General features: G+C 41.2%; 1 protein-coding gene across 3 annotated transcripts in view; it reads left to right on the top strand.

The window, feature by feature from the left end:
- The window catches only part of LOC146761228 (uncharacterized), a 415,444-nt gene extending 390,979 nt beyond the window's left edge, over positions 1-24,465 (top strand). For all 3 annotated transcript variants that reach the window (XR_014943761.1, XR_014943763.1, XR_014943762.1), the window contains one exon: positions 19,392-24,465. The gene's annotated coding sequence lies outside the window, so the exon portion shown is untranslated. The remainder of the gene's footprint in view (positions 1-19,391) is intronic.
- Positions 24,466-24,515: the final 50 nt, after the last annotated feature.

The following is a 24,515-nucleotide window of genomic DNA, read 5'->3' as shown; positions in this document are numbered from 1 at the left end:
TTTGCGTGGCTTGGCCGCCCCTCTCAATTAGTATCAGAAATTCGTGTGAGTATACGTGTTTACACAGCACTGCTTTTACTCCTTCTGACCAAACATACGTAATATTTGTAAGATTCTTTCAAAAAATGATCTTTAATCTTTCTTGTAGTAATCTAACTGTGATAGGGGGAGGAATAGTATTGCCCTGCACATTCAGATGCTTGCCTCTGCTGTACTGCTATCATTGCAGGGATCTCTGCTGGATTGTTGCACGTTCTTCTTTTTATAACCAGAACACTTCATTCGACTTTTTCAGTGATGCAGTTTTCCTCTGCTCTGCTTTAAAGTGTAAACATGACTGTTATTTGCGGAGTGTTACTGGTCATTTATTTAATCAATCTAATATTCTTATATTCCGCATCTTAATGCTGCTATTAACTGTTTTGGGTCATTTCTTGTTTGTATACCAGAAAACTGCTTCCAGTGTTATTAATTATTGGTCATAATCAATTAAGGAAGATTTTGACTATGGCAGTCTTATATAAATACACTGGCAAAGTTCACCTCCTATGATTTCTGACAATTAAATTGTTCTGTCACTTTGGGACCTTCATTAATCTCAACTTGTCATCCTTGTTTATGCAGGTTATAATGGCCTGTGTGTGTAAGTGAAATGAGATGCTAAAAGCCCTTGGCTGTTTAAGTCTTTGATGAAAGTCAAGCAGGAATACGTTGCTGAAGGAGAAAGTTGGGTTTTTTTTCATCCCCCAAAATAGCACCATGGAAATTACTGCATGGTGAAATGGCTCGCTACAGAATAGGCCAAGTTTATAGATCAGTGAAACAAGCTGACTTTCTGGTACTGTTATCACAGTCCTTTCTGTGTCTGCCTGAGTGTAGACAGAAGTAAAGATGTGGCAACATAGACTACTTTCTCTTCTGCTAAAGTGATGTGGAGGCGTTGTGCTCAATCAGAGGAATCTAGGAGCTAGAGATTTTCAGACAGCATTGCAGTGTCAGTGTAACTCATATGGAGGACATGGCTAAACATCTCCTGAATCTCTGCAACGTGGGGTATCAGTAAAGCTTTCAATTTGGGAAATTCTGGCAGATGGATTGCTTAGGACCGGTGCAGATGTAATTCTGAGGACTTTGGGAAGTGAAAGTCCACTAATAGTAGTGAATTTAGTACTTACATTCCTGTGGGAGTTTACAATTTTATTCTCTCTTAAATTATCTCCTACAATTCAAAGCCCCACTTTCTGATATATCCAAATGCAGATGGTAATTTATCTTCTACCTTCTGCATTTTTTAAGTCTTAAAAGGCTTTTCAGAGTGGTCACTTCGTGGCACCAGTGCTTGTATCAGCCTCCTCACTGATCCTTCCTGGAGTGATCTCCCATTTTACAGCCCTCTGAACCATCCCAACCCTCACTTTGAACCTCAATCCACATGACCAAGTGGTCTCCTGGCTGGCCAAGGTTAAGAGATAGGAATAGTCTTGGAGTTATCCATCTCAAATCTAAAAGGAGTGTAATGATATGCTCTTCTCTGCACCCCGAGAAACACATGAATGACATCCTCTCTCTGAGCACTAATTATTATAATTCTTAGACCAGGGAGAGATCCAGAACACTGCACAAATTATCACCCAATATCTATAATAAATGTGGATGGTAAGTTACTTGCAAAGGTGCTGGTTAATAATCTGGAACACATATTCCCAGATCTAATTCATTTCAGTCAAGTGGGATTTATTAGGAGTTGGACTGTCATGCAGTCCTATGAAGCAACTCTTCAGAACAGTAAGTTCACACAGAAGCAAGGAAGTTTGTATGTCTCTTGGTAAAGTAAATGACCATACAGATGACTTTCTGACTTTTTCAAGTGTTCAGCTATGGATAACTCTATGTTGCTGTGGGGTAAAAGCTGGCATTATCCATGCATCGATTGTAAGGAAGCTGATGGCCAGACTTCCAGAGTTACAAAAAGGAGAAATAACAGAGCTCCTTTCCCATTTCTGCTTCATCTGGAGTTCACATCACGACTGCTTTTCTTTTATGAGATTAATTTATAAAGAAAACCAAATCCATTGTGCCCTGGGGATGCCCATTTTGGATATGGCTGTCTTTGTCGCCTGGAGAGGAAACAAAGTGATGGGCTCCCACCAAAGATGCCTCAGTGTGTGCGCCTGAAGTTCAGTAGGATAAATGCAAGTTGTTTAGGCAAAGTGCCAGATGTTATTTGTTGAGGCTGCCTCTAGGCTGCTCTGAAGCATACCAACACATGTGTCAGGGCAGAATGAGAGTCAGGGCAACCTTCCAATTTCTCTTGCTCCCAGAGGCTCTCCTAGGGAAGCTGAGTTAGGAACAGAGAAACAAAGACCACGAAAATGGCATATTAATGTGGTTTAGGTTCTGATACAGAAGCAGCTATAAAGTCCTATGTATGGAGTTTCACCTCAAATTCCAAATTGTATCAAACAATACACATCTTTCTAGATACTCCAGTGCGTGATGAGATGCATAAATTGATTGCAAAGGCTTATGCTTGTTCCTGAAGCTATGGGGACAGCATTACTATTGCTGCCTTGAGAATGCCAACTGATCGTATGCTTTGGGAATGAGGTAAAGATTATACAGCCCTTTTGAAACAAAGTTTTAAAAAGCCACACTGGATTTTACTCAAGATCATGCTAAGAAAATCTTGAGTTTTGCCAATTCATTTCCACCCACTGCTTTAATGCATACATATAAAATAAACAGACTGAAACATTTGAGCTCAATGTACCATTGGTTGCAAAGTAAGTGATTCATCCTGCAAAGGAGAAAAACGCTTGCCTAAGTAAGCATAACATAGTGGTGAAGCACTGTTCCTGAACTAACCATCTCACAAAGATGCTATTGCTCATATTCTTCTTACATTAGCATCTTTGTATGCACAGGCAGTCTACTCAGACTGATATCTATGAGGAAAGTCTATTTTTACCGTGTGTTTGTATGTTAGCCAGTGCAGCCAGATCTTGGAGTCTAATCCTTGTCTATTAAAAGGGAAAAGGCAGAACAGAGTGCACTTTAAGATGAGAACTCTCAAAAAAGTTTACTATGCAATGCAAAGGGTGGATATTTTAACTTCCATTTCTTTACAGTAAGAATAGCACTAGAAGGTAAAATTTATATATATTTGTTTTATTGCGTAGTAAATAGTTTTTCATTCCCACCACCACCACCTCTTGCAGCTTTACCTTATTGACATTTTCCATGACATCTTAATGTTTCCATCGAACAATTTTGGAACTACGTAAATTATTCCTAAAACATTATTGTGCACGGCCACTGGGTTGCATAAATAAATTATCATCAGTTATGCATGTGAACCCTGAAATGACTACACCTGTACTGCAGCTCAAAGCCTGAAAACCAATTAATTGCACACTAAGTCGAATTAGTTTGGGTAGAATTCTGCATGGAGCTATTCCACAACTGAGATCTGGTCTCTAGTGCCTGCAGGGTATTGCATTATCTTAGGGGTGTATATGGAGATGTATCAGAAAACAGTTATCACACCTCTGAAAGTGGGTGCTGAGAGGGGAGCACGGTGATAGTGCTCTGCTGACACAAAGCGAGGGCAGCTGAAGATGGACAGCTAAGACTCTTGTATGATTCCCAATTCTTGAAGATAGCCAGAAATTCACTCGATAAGGTGATTTTTGTTAAAAACCTTGTTAAACATGGAGTTCAGAATTAAATTTGTATGAGCAATGGCTTTGACCAAAAAAAGTTAATTAATAGGAAGAAACCAGCACTTTTGGGTTAAAATTGCCTCATTTTTAATGAATTTCTGGGGTGTTCTGAAGAATAACTTGGAGAGAAGGAGAATAGAATGCAGCTGACAAGTCATTTATTTCTCTATTACAGCCATCTGATATCCTCAGTGTGTATAAATCAGTTGTGTTTAGCGATACCAATTAAAGAAAATGTGGCCTTAAAATGTCACAGTGTGTTTAAATGAAATGAAATATTTAAAAAATTTAAATGAGCAATCTCACGTAATTAATTAGTTATAAGTTTCCCATAATCACTGAAGTAAAGGGGCCATGCAGAGGCTCACTAATAAGGATCTAAAAATGAGTTCCTCTGTGTGCGGGTACTCACAGAGCCGTGTATACACACACACACATTTTTGTGTACCCGCATACAAAAACACGTGCACATATATATGCATGCATAAAAGCACTGATGAAACTACTAGTGACTACATCTCCAGGCAAATAAGGCTCATAAATTGACACATTTTGCTTAATCTGTATGTAAAGCATGTTACACTTCACTGTTGTAATGCAGACATCTTAACTTTAAATGAGATGAAAACAAACATAAAATTAGCACTTTAGGGAACCCCCTGCCACTCAATTTGTGTTGGGTTTAACACCTTCTTATTTTATATATCCTACATAAACAGTTTTATATCAGCCCTTGATATGGTGCCTTCAAAGAATTAAATGTTGGGCTGTTTAAAAGCACTAATTAGCAGTTCTAATACAAAGGGGAGCCTAGTTATTAGCAAAATCTTGTAAATCTGGAATACCCTTCGGGCTCAGTCGTTTGTGTCTGAAATAACTCAATAAAATTATTATATTGTTAATCACAAAAGCCTTCAAGGGAAATGCTAAATCCAGGAAGAAATATAAACTCTACCTTTTCCAAACAAAGGAGGGAAAGTGACCATCCACATTAAAGCAAAGCCATAACATCCCGAGAAGAATATATTCATTGATAAAACACAGCTTGTTTCCTAGCAAGGGGTTTTGTGATCTATAACTTTGTGCCCATACAGCAACAAACGTATCTGATTGCTGTTTAGTTTGAAGGCAGCTAGCAACATATTTATTAAATTAGCACTTCTTTCAATAATGTGCAACAGCACGAAGGCTTTGGCTAAAGGTATCTCTTAGTAGTGGTATGATCATATTTAAATCTTTACGTTGTTGTGGTTTTTTTTCTTTGTATGATGCAAATTATGTATGTGTCATTAGAGGTGTAAGACTTTGGGATCTATCCTACTTGGATTTTCTTCTTAGACAACTACATATGTACGCATAATGTTGTTTGATAGATTTAGATTTATACTTGACAGCTCTGAGGTCTGCCTCTTTCAGCACAGCACATGTGTTTTATGTTAATATTTCTAATAATTGTATTCTTAAATGTTTAAAAATTGCACTAATTCCGGCATTATTAAGGAGGCTGTGTTTCGAATTAATACAACGGGGTATAGTTGACTGTCACTAGATAACAAAAGAAACGTGTATCAGCAAGAAGAAAATATTTTGGCTGACAACTAGTGCTTAAAATAATAAAATACTGAGAACATCAGAATTTGTAGATGCTGAAAGAAAAAGACATCATTATTGTAGTTGGTGAGTTCTTTCATGAAGACTTTCCATTCAGTGAATGACTCAGTGAAAGGTATTTGGGACGTACTTTTAAACTTCACCTCTGTAATTAATATTATTCATATTGTCATTGTTATGATTATTCCACTTCTGTGTGCCATCATGCAGAGTCATTACTCTCCTGTGGTACTCTTGTTTTCCATACCTCTCCTGGGGAAAAGACTGGTAAAAAAACGCTGGGCATGCACGTTTTGACCGTGGTCATCATAATGATAATTGGCTGGTCTTGGTGGAAGCTGGATTCTTTATTTCACATAAATAAAAAGTACATAAGAATAGCTTCTAATATTTGAAGACAAATGTAAGTAGAAATTTCTCCATAATGAGCAATATCTCTTCCAGCTATAGGCTGCTATTAGAAACAGATTTATTCAAAGCCTCGGTATATTTGCTATGAATATATTTTTAATGTATTTCTCTAACATGAAAGAGCTGGCCAGAACTTAAACATTTTTTGTATGTCATGCTTTGCTTTTTATGGTGTTTTATGTTACAACCTAATTAGTATCTTACAGTGCCCTTACATGTACTTAGGGTGTAGGGTTTCACTAAATACACTGAACGTTTTATTTTGGGGGACCTCCACAACACACTCTAAGCAGTTTTAAGCAGGCTGAGAATATGTTTCCAGTCAATCAAGCCTCTAGAGATAGGTTATCCACCTCTGGCTAATGCACTGCTATAAAACCTTCACCATTTCTGACTGCACAATACAGTCTGTTATTAAACTCCTAACCGTGCACGGCCACGGGATTCAGGAGGGAGGAGGGAGACGATTATTTCCAGTACTTCATAAAGCCTGCTTTAACAAATTACATGAAGATTAACTAATAGCAGCCTCGGTGTTGGATGGTTGGCCAAATTCGGTGTGACTTAGCAGAGCAGTGTTTCATCGTCCTCTCCTTCCCAGAGCAGGCCTTCTCCAGCAGCTTCTTTAGGCAGTGAGCAGGACCACAGTCGTACAGAAACGAAGCGTGCTGTGCTGTCAGCTCATCTAAAAACAGGTTGGGAAGCCCAGGGAGATCTCCAGCATCGCTGGTTTTCCCACCAAGGATTAAATACGCCTGCATAAAGCCCTGCGTATCCCACAAATCAAAAGCAGCATGCATGGAAAAGGAGCAAGCAGTGACAAGCACAACCTGGAGTGCCGTGATGGATTAGGGAGAGGGCCCTGTGAATGCTCCCTTTTCTGAAGGGGAGGCAATCTGTCAATCCCAACAGGGCTGTCCTGCCAGAGTTTGGTTTGTTCTCTGTCCTGTGGAGGGCAGTGCACTCAGTGCCAGGCCGAGCTCTTGGTGGGAAACTGAGAGGTGTGGGGAGCCAGCTAATTTTTGTCCTCTCTGCAAAATGGCTGTACCATCTTCTAGCTCTGGAGAGCTGGAGAGAAGACAGCTCAAGCTGTTTTGAAAAGCCAAAACCTCTCAGTGTTAAAATGCAAGATAGATTGATCATGACTCCAATGTGATAAGATTTAAGTGGGGCAAGCTTGGTCCAGTGACATTTGAAAAGTCATTCAGAAAGGGTACTTGCTGAAGCAGGAGAGCTTCCCTGCTGATTGCAATGGAGGAAAACCTAGGAAAAAATCTGTGGCTTAAGGAGAGTTTGTCTTTAACCAAGAAGGGATCATCCTGCTCTCCCAACAAAGTCCTTTCATTTCCATCTGGAATGAGTATACGATAACCTAGCCAGACCAGCCTCTCAGTCACCAATGAAAACACTGACTCTTGACATTTGCCTAATTATCTTTTCTCATCATCAGTCATCTCTTGAAGTCTTTGCTTCATTCAGATGCCAGGTATTTCCGAAATTAATCATGTCATTGAAAGCGGCATCTTTTCATGTAAATGGACTTTATTATCTGGATCGAAAAGCTCCCCCCCCCCAACTCCTTCTTTGAGCTGCAAAAGCCCATTTGTAGGGAAAGTGTCTGAAATCTGACATGCTGCCTTCTCAAGAGAGATTCGTAGTGGTGACCTCCCAGCAAGAGCTAAGCATCCGTCACTGGGAGTATGTGTGTGTGCTGCTTGCACCCTTGGGCTGGATGCATGCTAATTTGCCCCATTGTTTCGGGGTGAGTGGTTTTCCAGCACTTCCAAACAAAGCCTTTTTGCATGAGCTTCTGTGTGTACAATTATTTTATGTTCACATCATTCCGTCATCCTATCTCTATTCCCGATGTAAGAGGGGATGGAAATGTCTTTGTTTTCTTGTTATACTGGGGATTACAAACTGGATTTAGCATGTTAGCAAGGACACTCCTCTTTCATTAAATCCCATTTGATGAATGTTTGGCACCATAGGATTGATCAGCTCATTGCAATGCTCATCTTATCTTTAACTTTCAAAGGGGCACCACCACCAAACCTTGTTGATTCAACAAGAAACCAATCAGCTGTAATTGACAGTGCATGCACAGTGTTGCAGGGAAGAAGTAAAAAAGAGCCGTTTACTCAGGAATGTAATCTAAGCTGTGGTAGAAGAATGCATTCATTTTGCTCATTAGGCTCACTTCTTAATGAATTACACAGTGAGCAGGGCTACAAATCTGAGATCAGCTCTGATAATGCAGCTCTGCATTTTGGGGAGCTTGTGGTAGTGCATTTACAGACTCCTTGCAAAAGCACCCTGTTATTTTTTACCTGCTGAGCTTCCCTCTGGAACCATTTGAAGACAGCAATATTAATTGCTGGCAAGATCTACACTCAATTTAAAAGAGAAAATTGGGTGTAATCTGAATAGAAGGGGAAATTGAAATGAGTCACTGTCCTGTCCTCGCACTGTGTAGGACTAAAAAATTAGGATAATTCTTTTTAGCACTGTCAAACCAGGCTTGATCTGATAAGCAGCAATAACTCTTCTAGAAAGTTTTCAGTATCATTGGTATTATGTAAAAGTCATGTTCTCGATTCCCTGGTAACAATTTAAGAGTATGAACAGACCAAAAGTGGCTTTTTGAATAACAGGCACACTGTTAAACAACAGATAGCCGTGTATGTTTAGACAAAGAGCATAGATTACAAATTGTTGGATGCTAAAGACCAAGTGACACCATTATGCAATGTGCCTTTCTGCCTCTTGAAAGTTGCAGCGCTCCCTTAAAGTCTGTAATATATGTAATGCCATTCAGGAGACCTTCCAAAACCGATGTTAAGATATATCATGAAGCAGAAGTCACCACAATATTCAGCAAACTGTTCCCATTTCAAGCACTCTCATGGTTAAAAATTTTCCTGTTAATTTCTAGCTTGAATTCATCTGACTTCAATGTCCAGATGTTAAATCTTGTTTTATGTACGTCTTTGTTAAACTGAAAAGCCCTCTGTTTCCTGTGAAGCTTCTTGTATATTGTGGGCAAGTCACTCCTTAACCTTTCTCTATTAAGCTAAACAATCTGAGCTGCTTGAGCCTCTCACAATTGTTTTCTAATCCTCCCAGTGTTTTCTAGTCCTTTAGCCATCCTCATGACTCTTCTAATTTATCAACAACCTCTTGAAACACAGGCACCAGAACTGGATTCAGTATTCCATTAGTGGTCACACCAGTGCCACAGACATAGATGATATTACCTCAGGCCTCTAGCCTATATCCCCCTGTTTACATATCCTAAGGACTGAAGTTACCCTTCCAGCTACAGAGCTAATGCACATCCAGCTGAGCATCCACCCATCTGCCATGTTCTTTCTGGAGCCATTTCTTTCCAGGAGAGAGGGTCCTTCCCTTCTGTAAGTATTCCCTTCACTCTGTTCATCTGATGTTATCATTTAACATGTTCTCGTGCTTATTGTTTCCTTTGTGCATCAGTGCCCTGCCTTTGCTATTTACCGCCTTCGCAGTCCGTGTCAGCAGTGACTTTGTGTTTTCTAACAAGCGCTGAAAAGATTAAACAGTAGCCATCCACCCAAGAAAAAGTGCTCTGTTACCAATCCTTGATAAGGAATCCTCATACACAGTGAAAAATCACTAGCTGCCCTCCTCCTCCCTCCTTGCTAAGAAAACCATGCCCTATAAACCACAGAGAAGATGCTGAACCCTTAACTCTGCCCGACAGTTCACATTTGTCCTGCTCACCTCACTAGATTTCTCATCCTCTTGTTTCCTTTCCTCACTGTCCTGAGAAAGCACATATGCCTCAATCCAAGAAAGAGACAGCAGGAAATGATCATTTCAACCCAAGAAGAGCTGAAACTATTTTCTGCCTGATAAAATGATGTGTCGAGGTGTATTTCACCAGCTGAAGGCTATTTCTGGAGGTGCAACTCTTATTTCTCCCCATTCTGATTTGTATATCATTGATGCAGCATTCTGGGATTGACAGGTTGTTATCTTAATTATCTATCATTTATTATCGCTGTCGTTATTGCTTTGGTGCTACTTTGGTGCTACAGCAAGGGACTCCATCAGTGTCTACAAGTAAGCGTGTAGAGTTGTCCCAAGGAATTGTTGGAAGGGTTTTGGTTTGTTTGTTTGTTTGTTTGTTTTTGCTATTTTTTTAAGAAATGGTTTAAAAAACCAAGAATCCCCTCATTGGTGTTATTTTATTTATCACCATGAACCCATTTAAATGGATTTCCCTGCAGTAGCCATAACATTTATCTTTCTCGATAGTTTCCAGTAGTTCTGGGAACTGTTTTTCACGGAAACGTCTAATTATTATCACTAGCAATTACATTTATTTATTATGTTTTGCTGTTGCTGAAGGAGCCTCTCATGCCATTGACGTGCTCTCTGGTACGCTATCACCAAAAGACAAATTGAGTTATAATTAAATTGCAGAATAAAATTGTCAATGTTGACATTGTTTCTCTTCCATGGGGCAATTTGTAACCATTTACTCCTCTTCCCAGTTTGAAGTCATTCTGTTTCTTTTCCATCTGTAGTTTTCAGTAACATCTTTTTGCCGCCCTTCTCAGCGCTATCAGTTCATGTCTTTTTTGCCACTCTTCTCAGCCCTTTCTCTTTCAATTCCTTACTCAAAATCTTTCCTTACCCCCCTCTTTCATATTGTGATATCTTTTCTTTAAGAAAGCTCCCAGAGCATCGGCTATGGGCTTGATTAGCCAGAATTTATCTTTGCCACGTGCCGATATGGAAGAACTGGCACAGTGGAAAAAGAGAAAGGAAAAGGAAAAAGTGGAAAATAACTTTTTCATCCTGAAGAAAACATTAAACTTCATCCCTTTAATTAATTTCAATAGCAAAGCACAAAGTGGTTTTCAAAAACAGCAGAAAGTGGGAATTTCAAAAAATAAAAATAATAATAATAATTTAAAAATCAAAAGCGTCTTTTTTTTTTTTTTTTTAAGGAAAACGAAGAAGCTTTAAATGAAAATTCTTTATTTTTTTTCCTGGCACTTGCTTTCTGCCCTTCTTTCTTAGAGCGTTAGGACACACAAGGGGTTAAAGGTCCAGGAAGAGAGCTAGGGAAGAAAAATCCCTCTGTTAATTGATCTGCCTGTCTGGTGACGAGGGCCAGCTGAAGCTTGTCAAAAACTGTATGAGCTGAATCAAGCTTGGGGCCCTAAGTAAAATACAGACACCTGGAGTGAGGAGGGGCCGCTCTCCCTATGTGCAACTATTTAGTTGTTCTTTTAATGTAGTCAGAGAAGAGAAAGGGTCAAGCAGTGCTGAGTCTGGGCTTGAAGGATGTCCAATAGTTTTTCCACTGAAAAGAAAGAAGGCTAAATCTTGTTAATGGTGTCTAATGCTATTATTGGGCTGGTCTGTGTGTACTTCTGGGCTTGCTGGTATATGTTGGAGGCACGTATTGGTGTTGTTATTTGAGGGTCTTACCCATAGGTATGTTGCTGGGCAAGAAGTGGTGAAAGCCTTTAGTGAAATGCGCACAACTCAATTTCTATTTGTTTGGGGCAATGTTCTCAGATGGAATCCTTAACTTTCTGCCTTCCCCTTGCAGAAGGATGAAATGATCCAGAGTATGCCCTAAAAAGCATTTATTTTTGTCTCCTTACTCTTTGGCTCTGCCTCCAGACCCCTCCACCGATGCAATCTGGCTAGGATTCTGCATGCCACTTTGTTTGACCTTGATGACATAAGTTGACGCATGTACTTTTGAACCTTCCCAAGAATGAATAATATCCCTGCAATAAAATGAAATCCTAGCATTTTTAACCCGCCAAGCCCCTGTGATTGTTGGGGCCGGGCATGTCAAATGGTGGCTCAGCTGATGGACACCTGAAATGGAGGTGGATAGATTTCAGCACAAAACAAACAAGCCATTGAGATCTAGCACTGGTCTGCTTTTCTCATGATACCTGTGATGAGTACGTCTGAAACACTGAAAGCTTTTTTCATGGGTAGCGGGAGGAGGGAGAAAGGACTGAACAAGGTGCAAAAGAATAGAGATTTGCTACTGGGGAAGGCAGGGTTGCTCGCTGGCTCTGAGGCTGGCAGCTTTCAAGGTTATTGTGTGAACCTCATGGCTCAGGTATAATTTGAAATAGTCCGTTTTGTCCTGAGCTCCCAAAATGCTACACTTTAAATAAAGATTGACTTTTGAGTTTATGCCAAGTTCAAACATCCACCAAATTCAGAGCACTCTCAGACCCAGAACTTGAGTATTTGTCGGTCTTTGGAAGACTTCCATATAAATAGGGACAAAGACACAAATGGACAATGGTGTCATCATTACTTATATCAGGTCTGGAGGCTCAGCAACACAATGCCCAGCCATGCCAGGACCTGTGATGTGAGTGGAGGACTCTCTTCTCCTGGTGCCCCCTAAATCTCACTCAGAAGCATCCTGACAAGACCCCGTGAAACACTGCAGTCACCTGTGCTGAAATTAAGGTGCAGGAATTGATGTTTGGTTTAATTAGTGTGATGGCTCTGCATTGCTGAAATAAGGGCTTCCAGTAGTTACTTTGTATTATCTTTTGGATGCCAGGTTTTTTCCTGAGCTTTTAAGTGCTTTGTCACATGTGCTGATGGATGTAGCAGGTTTGTCTAACCACGAAGAAATTACATCTCTATAGATATTTTGTATTTAAAGTGAAAGCAACAAATAAATACAGGTATGGGAAAAACATTACATGTCTGTTTGCTTAGGTCATTGTCTTAATATAAAAATGCCAGGTCTCACATCACTCATTCATTCATTTAAAGCTAGAGAATAAGGCCACCTTGAATCTATCTTATATACTTCAACTTTGTTTTGTTTCTTCAGAGTGGCTTTGAGGAGAACTGATTTCACTGGCATTTTCAATGACCATCCTTTTCCTCTTGGGAATGGTGCCCGGATGTACCATTAGAAGGTGGCTCAGCTAAAATTAAGGGCGCTGTGAACTTCACTTGTACAGTTTTTACCTCCCACCCCATCTGATTTAGTGGGAAAGAGCTTGCCACGCTTATCTAAATTCAGCAGGGGAAGAAGAAGGGGACAGATGAACAACAGTAGAGGTCAGTGGCCTGGGCAGGAGGTGGGACTGCATTGCAGAAGGAAAGCAGGAGTTGTTCAGGGAGGTGTACAGGTAATAAAGGAAAGCACAGCGAGCAGATCGCTCAATAGAATATTTTAGATTAATATAAAAAATAACTCCATGGACAACCCTCTCCTCCCCATATGAGGCTGATGGAATTTATAGGAGATAGGGAGATGTAACGAAAAGAAATTGTTTATTTGTTTGTTTGCCTTTATAAAACCCATTTGGGAGGAACATCAACGAATACGCCGTACATCAGTTATCTGCCTCGTACCAGTTACACTGATGCCGGAGACATCCTTTGTTAGAAATTAATGCATGTAATAAAGTTTTACATTTTTCATATGTTTTGAAGTATGTGGGCCATAATTCTTTTGACTACATAATTACCTTTTGTACACAAGAAAAATGAGGTGCTTAGTCCTAAGTAAATAACCTCAAAACAAAACCAAGAAAAAACAGTTGCATCTTTTTTATCTTCTGGGTCCTGCACAATAAATATTTTGTTAGAAACTTAAAAAAAAAAACAAAGTTATATATCCTTAATATAATTTTGCTTTTAAAAAAAAGCAAAAAAAAAAAAGAGCCCCTCTAAGAGCACATTGAAAAAGATGCTGAAGTTAGCTAGGAAAAGAAATGTATTATTTTCTGACATCTTTATGTACAGGAAAAAAAGTAGTTTCTGGAAGTGCTCGCCTGGTTAATCATGTTAGGTGAGTTTTTGCTTCCTTCACCTCTGGATCGCTGTGTTCATCTGAAAGCTCCAGTAAATTAATTTCAGAAGAGCCCGGATCATTTAGTGCTCTCCCTTTTCTGTCACCCGTCCCACTAAATGAGCGTGAAGCCGGGGCTGAGGAGCCGGGGCAACACGGGGCCGTGTGGGAAGGGCAGCCTGGTCGAAGCAGGCGGTGATGGAGAAGCTCTTGCTGCAAATCAAGCAGGCTTTATTTTGATTGCTAATGGCAGGCGTTTGAAAATCATCTGATAACCTCCTCAAAGTCAGATGGATGGCTTACATATCATGCCAGAAAAATAGAAGAGTTTGTGCTATGGGGTTGGTTCTTTTTCTTTCATTCTTCTGGGACTCTCTTTGTTTCTGCCCCAAACTTTCTGGGTGATGTTAATTTGGGTTTCTGAAGCTCTTTTATTTCTGAGGACCAGAATTATGGAATTTTGTTTTAAAGAAAAGAAAGTAGCATTGGCAGAGGTGACAACAGTAGAGTATGTTACTTAACAGGTAGGCAGCTGCAATTAGGGGTCACAAGTGGCTGAGCTGGCCAGGACACAACTACTGCCCTCATTTACTCCCTCAAGGAAGGAGCCCTGAACAAAGTTGCAGCTGTTTTACCTCTTCTAATCTTCAGGAACTAAACTGATGTCAACGCAGGGTCATGTAAATGCAGAAACATTAAAAAAGGGGAGGAAGGAATGCTTTGGGGGAAAAAAGAAAAAAGAAATAAGAAATGAACTAAAATGAAATAAAGTGCTCTCCAGCAGAATTTGGGGAGTCACACCAGGTTGGGCACTGGCTTAAATAAATCAATTAAAGTACTGATTTAAGTTAAACCAATATGCTAGCGAGGCCTTAGGTTTTCATCTTTCCAAGACTTATGTGCATGCTTGGCTGAACAGTGGGAGTGATTATCTGTGTAATTCATGGTAGGAATACAGCCTTATTATTTAAGGATTCCATTGTACAGTATATGCTCTATTTGTAGATCGTTGCCTCTGTGCAGGTTTCTGTGGAGCTGGAACCACTTGCTCTGGGTGAAACGTGTTCCCAGCTCGTCCACCCACCCGCCACATGCACTCCTACCCGTGCTCCCTCCTCACCCCATAGAGCAGTGCTGGTGGGACCTGCTGCTCCTATGGAGCTGGGCCATTTATTATCAATATGTAAATAAAATTTATCTCCTCTCGCTGACCCCTCAAAAGGCCATTTTTGGCCTGCTGCAAATATTTATGTGTGAGCTGTAAACCCCTGAAACTGAGGGGTTATAGTGGAAATGCTGACAGAGTATTAAGAGACCTTTAACCCTTGGTTTAGCTGGCCCTGCTATAATTACAGGTCTGTATGTTATTTTCAATAGTGCTCGTCATGACCTTGCCTCTATTTTTTTAATTACAGTAGAACCTGTGAAGAGAACTGTTACTCAGGTGGGGTTTCCCTCCTTCTAAATTCAGTCTTTATTAAGCATGCAAACAGCTGAAGAGGCAGGATTGGGATAATAAATAGCCTTGCCTTCTGCCTTTCCTGTCCTATCCCTCCCTCCACTTAGGACTGTGGTTCAAATTGTGCCTAAGCCCTGAGTGATACGAGTGCCCTGATCTGATTCTCCTGATTCCCCCATGAGTGCAGAAACTGGCTGTACAATAACCATGAAAGGTTAATGAACAAGGGAAAAGGTTGACAATTTGTTTGATGGTTGAAATCCAAATGGAAAAGGTAAGATTCAATAGGACCTCTCCTTTTTCTTTTTTGTTTTTCTTTTGTCTCCTTTCCTTATTTTCCTTTTTTTTTTTTTCTTTTAATATTTTTTTCAATATCTGCATCTGGTGGTATGTCCTACTGGACCCTAGAAATGCCTCTTTAATAATGTTTGTGAATGCAGAGCACTGGGCTGTAGATTGCAGTTTAAGGAGAGCAGCTGGAATACATTTTTCAAGCCTCGCTGTCATTCCCTGCACTGCCTTCTTTGTGCTCTCCCTGCACTGGGGAGGGAGCAAGCTCATAGAGCAATAAGGTCCGTCCTCCTTTGCTGCTGACCCATAGCAGTTGGGTGACCTGCCTGCACTTGAAGTGGAAAAAAGCCCCGTTCTCATTAGCCGGGCAGTGTCTTCTTGGGCTTTCCCATCTGTCCCCTGAAGAGGCTCCTTCGGCCTTGGTTGCCCAAACGAAATGACTCTCAAGTGGCTGACTGAGTCTGCAGCACACAGGCAGTTCCTGAGGTGTAGGGTTATTTTACATCTTGGTGTGCAATTGCTGAAGGGGCAACACAGCAACATGCATTTCTCCAGCTGGTGAGCTTCTTCTGCAACCCAGTACTGACCTTGATATCTCTGCCTACAGCTGGGGGAGAGGGCAGTGTGCAGCTCCAGCATGCCCACAGCTCTCTGCAGAAGGCTTGCATTAAGTGAAGGGGCAGCATGTAGCCTAGAGAAGTTCAATTCTTAAACTATAAGCTAAGGGAGTGCATTCTGAGCTGACCATGACTTCTATCATGAGATAAAAATGCTGGGTGTTGCCAGCATGAACCTCCCAGAGCAGAAGGAATGGCAGCATAGAGCAGCTCCTGGTGTGGTAGAGCTCAGTGGCTTCTTGCCCTGCAGCACTGGCTGAGCATTTTGAAAGAGAAGAAGGAAAAGGGATGTGCTTTGTGTCTAGAGTTCCCCTGGAACACTCTGGCTTTCTGCTCGGGGCCTCAGAAGGAGCCCCAGGAAGGGTGCGGGCTCCGTGCTGGCTCTCTTCCCCTTGGGGAGCGGCAACTTTGCTGTTCTTTCCGTATCTCCCAAACCAATCCACAAATTGAACCTTTGGAACGGTTTGGGTATTTTCTTTTTTAATGGGAATGATAGATTGGCCTTCAGTGGCTGAATGACCTTTCTGTTCCAGTCTAGACAGCTGTGGAGGGTTTGAGAAGCATGACTGGATCAGGCCCTTAGGAAATGCTTTCACTAAAGCACTTTATGTACATTCGGAGAGCTCATGAATCACCGGGCTTTGCAGATAACTTTACCCTTAAAATATAGTGGATTACGTTCATTTTAATATTTACCTAGGTAGAATGCAGATCGTGTGGCCACGAGGTGTAGCACGGCGCTGAGCGACGGCTTGTCTGCATTGTTTATAGATGAATAATTAGAGCTGCTGTGGGATGGGGACTGAGCTGGCTGGATATTTATTTACATGACTCAGAGAATGAAGCTGGGTTTCAACCATAACTTACAGGTGTTATTCTTTTTCTCCCCTCCATCTCTTTCCCTGAAAATGCAATTTCAGAGTATCCATAGCTTCTTTTGCACTGTATCTGGACACTGCTTGTTTTGAACATCATCTTCCTCTGGATAAGGCGTAAGGAAAATGAATTAGCACAAGGTGGTGCAGGTAATTAATACTGTGTGGGCAAGATATGGAGAAGACTTTATAAATGGCTTGCAGTACAGTTGTAAGTCTGTCCTACAGTGTCCACTACTTGTACTTAAGTCTCAGAATGCTCTCCTACCCTTCTTGTACCACCTTGTAGAGCTGACTGCTGTTTCCCACTTGATGACATCATCAGTGTGGGGTGTTTTACCTGCTGTAAGTGATTTTAGAACTTACATTGTGCTTTTATGTGTAAATATTGCTGATATATAGCTATAAATAAGATAGCATGTTAATGAAATGTACGGGCTTTTGTCCAAGAGCACTGAATATTTTGGTAGGCAGCATTTTACAATGGTGTCATCTCTGTAAATTGTGCTAATATTATCAGTTTTTTTCTCCAGAATATTTGTGCCTGTTTTAAAATATGCATTATTATATGAAGGCAGGACTGAAAGTAAGGTAAAGCATTTATTCTGCAGGCATCTAAATTTTAAGCTGGTGCAAAATGTGTAAAACATATGAAAAAGTAAACCCTCTGAAATGTTCCGAAATGGAATTAGCATTTCTGTTCCCTGTTTGATTATGAAAGTGGATTTTCACTTCTCCACCTACTCCAATTAAATTGATTAACTAGCCCGTACACAATCATTTTAGCTTATATAGTGGAAAGCATTTTAAGGGAGATGTGGCATGGAAAGATTAAGCCACTTGCACAAGGTGACACACAGGGAAAAGGCCAAACAGGACCCAGAGTCTTACCAAGCATCGGGTCGCCTTGACTTGCGTTATTCTATGTACATAGCTCTGCCTCTGAAGAGCTAAAATGCTAATTAGCAACTTGCTGTTCTAATATATCTATCCAGAACACACCGAACAGTGCTCTTTTTATATGTGTATGCCATAATTCAGCATCTTTTCCCCTCTGTAAAGGTATCTTGTTTATTTTTGTATAGGTAGACTCCATTGATGCTATAAATGATAGTCAATATTTCTTGTACACCGTTATTTCTAAGTGGTCTGTTGGCTTTCTTTCAAGGATCTTCACAAAACTGGATGACAGAGCAGGGAAGTGTGAGTCGGCCAGGAACCATGTGTTCCATAGGTGACTGTCCTGCAGTGGGGAGAGCAATGCTGGTCCCACCCAGCTCACTCTCTTGCCACACCCCACTGGTTTTTTTTTTGCATCTAAGGGATTCTTCTGCCTTCTTCCAACTTCCATAACATGCCAAGACTGGGGAGGATGAATTTTGACTGTCATTTATATGGTTGTAGAAGTAATAACTAGCTCCAGTATGCTTTCTTCCTCTGTAAAGTCTACCAAAGCACAAATCAAGACCAGTAGTACTGACATGTAGGGTCTGACTTTCCTTCTTTCTTGTGGTATCTGTTGTTATTTTTGTACATACATTTATAAGTATAGTAGTTAGAGTAGTTATATGGCACTTGATGTTGTTGAAGGCAGCATTTTTTCTTTATAGATTGCTCAGAAGCAGTTATTTCCTTTCTGGGGGCATTATTTGCTCTTCTGTAATAATTTGTATCATCCCCTAAATGCCAAAGGGATATTCTTCTTGCTAACTCTGTGTAAAATAAAATGTACTAGAGGAAACCACGGGCTATATGTTAGGGCAGGTCAGGCAAGGGGCAGGCTGATTTATGCTTCCTGATGACCCAGTGCCATGTAGCATTCAGAAGCATATAAGCCAGCCCCCACTTGCCATCCCACTCATGGCCATACTGCACCCTCCACATGCCCAGCAAGAGGATGATGGTGGTCCAACTTGGCCCTGTGCAAAAGCCAATGGACTGGGATTAAGTTGTGCACTCCAGTCTCCTATATGCATCCTGAAATGCTAGCCAAAGCGACCAGAGAAAGAGCCAAAGTAAATGAACGGATCAGGTTTTTTGATGGAGCGCTCATTTTGTTTGAGGGATTGCCAAGTGAGATATTTCCATGGGTCTGCAAGTCACTCAGGTGAAGGGCTGGGATTCTGCTGTGTTTTTCATGTGAGAAAAATGCTGACCTCTGGAGGTTCAGGAGCCTTTATTCAGAGTTTGAACTTTAACACTCCTCCAGCCTTGGATTCTTAATCTTCAAAAGAAAAGAGTTGTTTCACGGCTAGTTATGAAACGTGAATTATTTATTCCTCCAGTAAATATGTAATTAGGCATATTTTGAAAATCCATAATTAATCCCTCACCCCTTAAACCCATAAGAAATGCTAATATGCCTCTGAGGTAAGGCAGGTTTCTATAAAGGGCATTATGTAAGCTGTTCTGATCTGTTGTGTAATTACGTTTGCTGTCTGTAGTGAAAAAAATTCTAGTGAGAATTCATTACTGGGGAGAGGAAAGGAAGGAAAAAGCTTTGCTACTTGCTGAGCAGGAGGCAATTGCTAAATTGTAAGCTTTTCATTTGTCTTTATTCAGTTTCAGAGTGCACGCATCGCACAAGTAAAGGTGGCGTTTTAATTCCTGCTTGATGCAGCAAGCTATCAAGTCTCCTTGGTCTGGGGCCCAACTCCAGAGCCCATCATGGTCAACTGAAGGACACTCAATTGGATTTCAATTGAGGAAAAGATCCAACTTCTGTATTGACTTCCAGCCTACTTTAAAAGTGCCTCACTTCTGTACTGGAGGGTTTGTAAATCCATCCTGTTGAGATGTATAGGATGATCCTTCCTTCAGATTATCACGGCTCTACAACCCAGGCACTGCTTTGGATAAAATGGACAAAGTTCAACAGCCTTTCCATGTCACCTTGGGCACACAGTGACAAGTTGTCAGACTTTCTACAGAGACCAAGAGGATTGGCAACAGCAGGGATCAGCATGAAAGGCAGGTGATGGAAACTATCTGCTCTGCACTGCCCAGGGCTCACCTCCATAACCATCAGCCTTGCCTCCATAACCCCACAACCAAGACCTTATTTTGGCCTGGCTTGTACACCTTTATAGCTAAAGGACTGTTCCTTTATTTTGCTAAAGCAGCTTTTCCATGGGATTTTTCCTGATAAAGCAGGGAAATATTCTATTCTAAGAAGCACCTTTTGAACCTCTTCACGTCCACTTTTTCATCCTACTTTGTGATAATACAGCAATAATATTAATAAATAATTTATTTATCATGCTGATAAATAAGTATGAGCAATGTATATGTATATATACACACACAAAAACAGAAATGAAAACTTTCCAGCTTGGCTTTGGAGCAAACAAATCAGTTGAAAAGTGAAGTATATTTGATCTGACTAATTTCACCATTGTAGCAAGCCCAAGGACAGATTGCTAAGATCGAATGTGGTTTTAGTTTGGAACTGCTGGATATATTTTAAGAGCCTTTCACTAACAGCAACTGCCAGAGTCATGTCACTTCAACTGTGAGAGTCTCTTATCTTTTTGACTTCATTAAGAGGACAAGTACACCTCACTACTTGAGCCAATAAAAGGAAGTGGAGGTTTAAAGGTCACTGAATGCTGTTTTGGAGGAAAATGGGCATGTTGGCACTTAGCAAAGAAGTTAATAGGCCTTTTCCCATGACATTATTCCTCCACAGTACCATGGTTCATGGTAGCAATGCTGGCCCCATTGGAAAATGTGATACAAGTTGACTCAAAAAGCAAGCAGACGAGATCATTCAGACGTGTTCATTGGTGATGACTAAATACAGTCATTAGGACTGTAACATCAGAGCCACTAAACTTGTGTTTTCCAAAGCTGAATACCAAGAAGGGAAAGATTTTTCTATGTGTTCACTGAGTCCTTTTCTTGAGCTTTGTCAGACAGGGAAAAAGGACCTTTTGGATAAATCTCACCTGGACAATCAGAGTCTTCTACTGATGGACCTTATTTCCTCAGTCCCCATCAGTGGCAGTGGAAGCATATCCCTTCTCTCCATCCATCTATCCCCTGGCTGTTTTTTTGCCTTTCCCCCAAGGCAAGGGCTGTGGGTTAAACCCGTGATCTGAAAACTATCAGGACTTGTTTTTGTGAAGAGGGGAGACATTTCCAAACTCCTTTGTGCTACTTTAAATGTTTGTGTTGGATTTTCCACCCCCATTAGCCCAAAGGAGATGGACAGGATGTCCAGTTTTCTGATGCGTGAGTAGGTGGTTGAGTAGAAACCCAATGCAGGCTCTGTCCCTGATAGCAATCATGAAGAGCTTCATGTGCTTCACTGGAATCATTGTTGTTGTTTTTAAATTGCTGATAATTTCTGGGGGCCTAAATGATGGGTATTCAGCACTGGCAAAGCTACGTCCCTTATTTTTATTTTAATTGCTTATTAGTCAAAAAATAGTCTTGTTTGTATTTTAAAGGACAGCAAAAAGGGAACATAAATTCCCTTGATGTGTGATTTCCAGTGAGGTTTCATTTCAGTTTTCGGTTCATTTTGTAAATTATATTTACAACAGAAGTGTAGGTGCTGAACATTATAGCCAAAAGTATGCTGGTGTTAGCAATGGGGAGTCCCTCTTCTGGGACTGCTTTCAGTACCGAGAATCATCTGTGTCAACAGTCCTCAAATACATGAAGTACTGCAGCGAACAGGAGAGGAGTAATCAGTTCTCCACACCTCTTGCAGATATGGTAAGAATTAATGAGCTTCAACTGCAGTGAGAAAGATTCAGGGTAAAGTCTTGCTGTGATAAAGTCAGTGATGCAATGCATGACACCACCCGGGGAGATGGCAGCATCCCCAGCAATGATGGCCTTACAACCCTAAGATGACATCTGTCAGGAGGGCCAAGGAAGAGAATGTTCAGGTGATGATACTGGGAAGACATGACGTGGAGCAACAGGAGGGTCTGGTCTGTTGCTGGCGGCCATCTCCAGGAATGGGCTGCCCAAGGAGGTGCTGGACTCACTGTTCCTGGAGGTGTTCATAACCTTTTAGATGTTGTACTAAGGAGCGTGGTTTAGTGGGGAAATACTGGTGGATGTTTGGATGATCTCAGAGGTCTTCTCCAACCGTGGTGATTCTGTGATTCTGGTTGTGTCTGTGGAGCAGCAGCAGCATTGCTGGAGCCCGCTGTGCAGCTGGACTCACTCTGAAGGTGTACAAATGAGTCAGGAGAAAATGTAAATATCACAAACATGAACTAGAAATGGAACAAACAAACTAAAAGGTAATTGGACCCAAACCTTCCAACAAAACTTCTCCTTATTCTTTAGGTGAAGTCTTGGAGTACATTTCCTTACTTCTTTCTGCTTGGCCCTAGATATCTCTGAGTGAAAAATGTGAGAGTTTGAAGTGTTGTCTTTGCACTGTTCATCTGAACAGTAAGACAGCCAAAACCTAGGGGAGAGAGAAGAGGGATGGACAGGGGATGAAGTGCTGTGGTGGGATGAAGGGCACTGCAGCTTGAGGAGCCTTTAGAGGGCAGTAAGTGTCCTTGGAGGGGAAAATGGGAAACCAGAGTGTGGTGGGTAAGGAATGGGGCAGAGTGTGACAGGAGGAGCCGCAGGGAAATGACACTACATTCTGACCAGGGAGGTGGACAAACCTCCAGACTGTGCTGAACTTCTCAGGCTCGTTTCTACCTGAGTGGTTTCTAATAATGCCCATGTGGCCTGGGATTGTTTGCCTATAAGTATAGGTGAATAGGAGGTGTACAATAAATAGGTTTTGCTTGGCCCCTGCCCAGTAGCTAATGGGAATTTGGTGTTATCTGCATTTTAAACTCAGGATGGCGTGTTCCATGGTTTGGTATAAAAGTAAGGAATCAATAAAACAAACAAAACCCGAAAACCTTGAAACAGTACCGTGCACTTTCATGCGCCATTAAATGGCCCCTCCCCTGGGAAAGGCTTTTGGTCCCAGTATTTCTCTGCTGTGTGTCTCTGCTTTGTGTGTGTTGTGTAAGCACAGTGCCCAGGGAGCTGGGACACAGACCAAGAACCTGGCTTGCAGGTGCTGCACAACAACAGAGCAGTGTGGTCTGGGTTCCCATAGACTGAGTTGGCTGGAGGCAGGAGGTGGGGAAGGAGCAAAGCATGGCTGTGCTCCCGTCCAAACTCACTAAGGGTGAGGGACCCCTTAGGGTCCTCTGCTTCATGCAGACAGACGTATGATCTGCCAGGAATTTTGCATAATACTAGATAATGGGTTAAGATATTCCCTTCCCTATCCAAAGGTACTTTGATGCCATCACTCATTAAACATTTATTGTACTGTAACTATAATGCTTTCCGGTTCTGTTTTGAGCTTTAGCTTCTTGTGGTAAGATTGCCCTTACTACTGTGACCCGACAACACAGACTGACATGGTGCTGCACATAAAGGTTTGCCTTGCCGACAGGTCTTTGTTAGTTGGTTTGAGCTAAAAACCATGGGAGAAATGGGAAGTGAGAGAGAGTACAAACCTAAATGCAGGATCTAACGTGCTGTAGCTTTTTTTGCTAGCTTATCCTTGGTCTCTGCTTCCCAAGTCTGTTTCATATAATTACTGCATTGCATTTTTAATTATGTTTGTTTTCTTCCTTGCAGTGCCCATTTCTTACGTTTCTTCTTCAATGTATATCGTACCCCAGCAACAGCCACATTTATAATTACAGAAGATAAAGTTATAATATTCCTGAGGCTAAACTGCATTTTAACAACTGTGCTAATGTGGAAAACAACTTGTGCAGAATAAATATGCCCTACAATTAGTGGTACGCCGACATTTTTCATGGTTACCTTACATATAAATAAACTCAAACCACTGACATTTTTTCCTGAGGGCTTTTATCTGCAGCCCCAAAAACTGCAGACAGATTTGTTGTAAGTAACACTGTCACCATCATGAGTTTGAAAACCCATTATTTTTGTATTTTTTTTTGTGTTTTTTTCCAATTCATCTGCTCTCACATCTGCATTGCTCCAGGCTGCGCCCACGGTCCTCATATTGTCGAGATGATTAACAGTGGGCGAGTCGCGGCCGCAGTGTGGGCTGCCCAGAGCCTGTCATTTGGCTGAGGCTAAAGAGGAGGTGACTGGGCAAAGCCAATGCACCTGAGGGTGGGCTGGGTCTCAGGTCACTGGGAATGACTCCTGTAGGTAGTGGAGGCTGTTGGTGCACGTCGACACATGTCGATGGGGGCAGAGGGTCTTGGTAGAGCCTAAGTGTGCCTTATCAGAGATGTCACCTAAAGGATAAGGTGGGTCTTGCTGTTCGCATTTAAATTGCAGTAGGATTTTGGTTTTTGTTTATTTCAAGGGGGAAAATGAGACAGGCAATCTGCACAGTGCAGCGGGGAAGGTGATCCCAACCCAAAGTAAAGTGGGCTCATCCAGCACTGTAAAGGAAAGCATACAGGTGGGGTTTGTTTATTGGAGCATTCAGCTGTAGGTAGAGGATTTAAAACTGACCAGCTTGCTACAAACATGATATATTAGTCTTGTATTTATTTATTGCGTGGCCCTTTAGTTTTATTTATTGACTGTCATTCCCTGCTGTACTGCAGGCAATGCTGTCACTGTATTTCCTTAAAACTTTCACAATAAATTTGTACACATAAAATATTCCAGCTGTCACGTATTTTTCTCTTGTGTTTTCCAGACACTTTGGCT

Source organism: Coturnix japonica, chromosome 3 (assembly GCF_054131305.1).
Source record: "Coturnix japonica strain WE chromosome 3, WE-NBRP24, whole genome shotgun sequence".
Classification (NCBI taxonomy): domain Eukaryota; kingdom Metazoa; phylum Chordata; class Aves; order Galliformes; family Phasianidae; genus Coturnix; species Coturnix japonica.
Note: the sequence above shows the minus strand (reverse complement) of the source record. Positions and strands in the feature narration are given on the sequence as shown.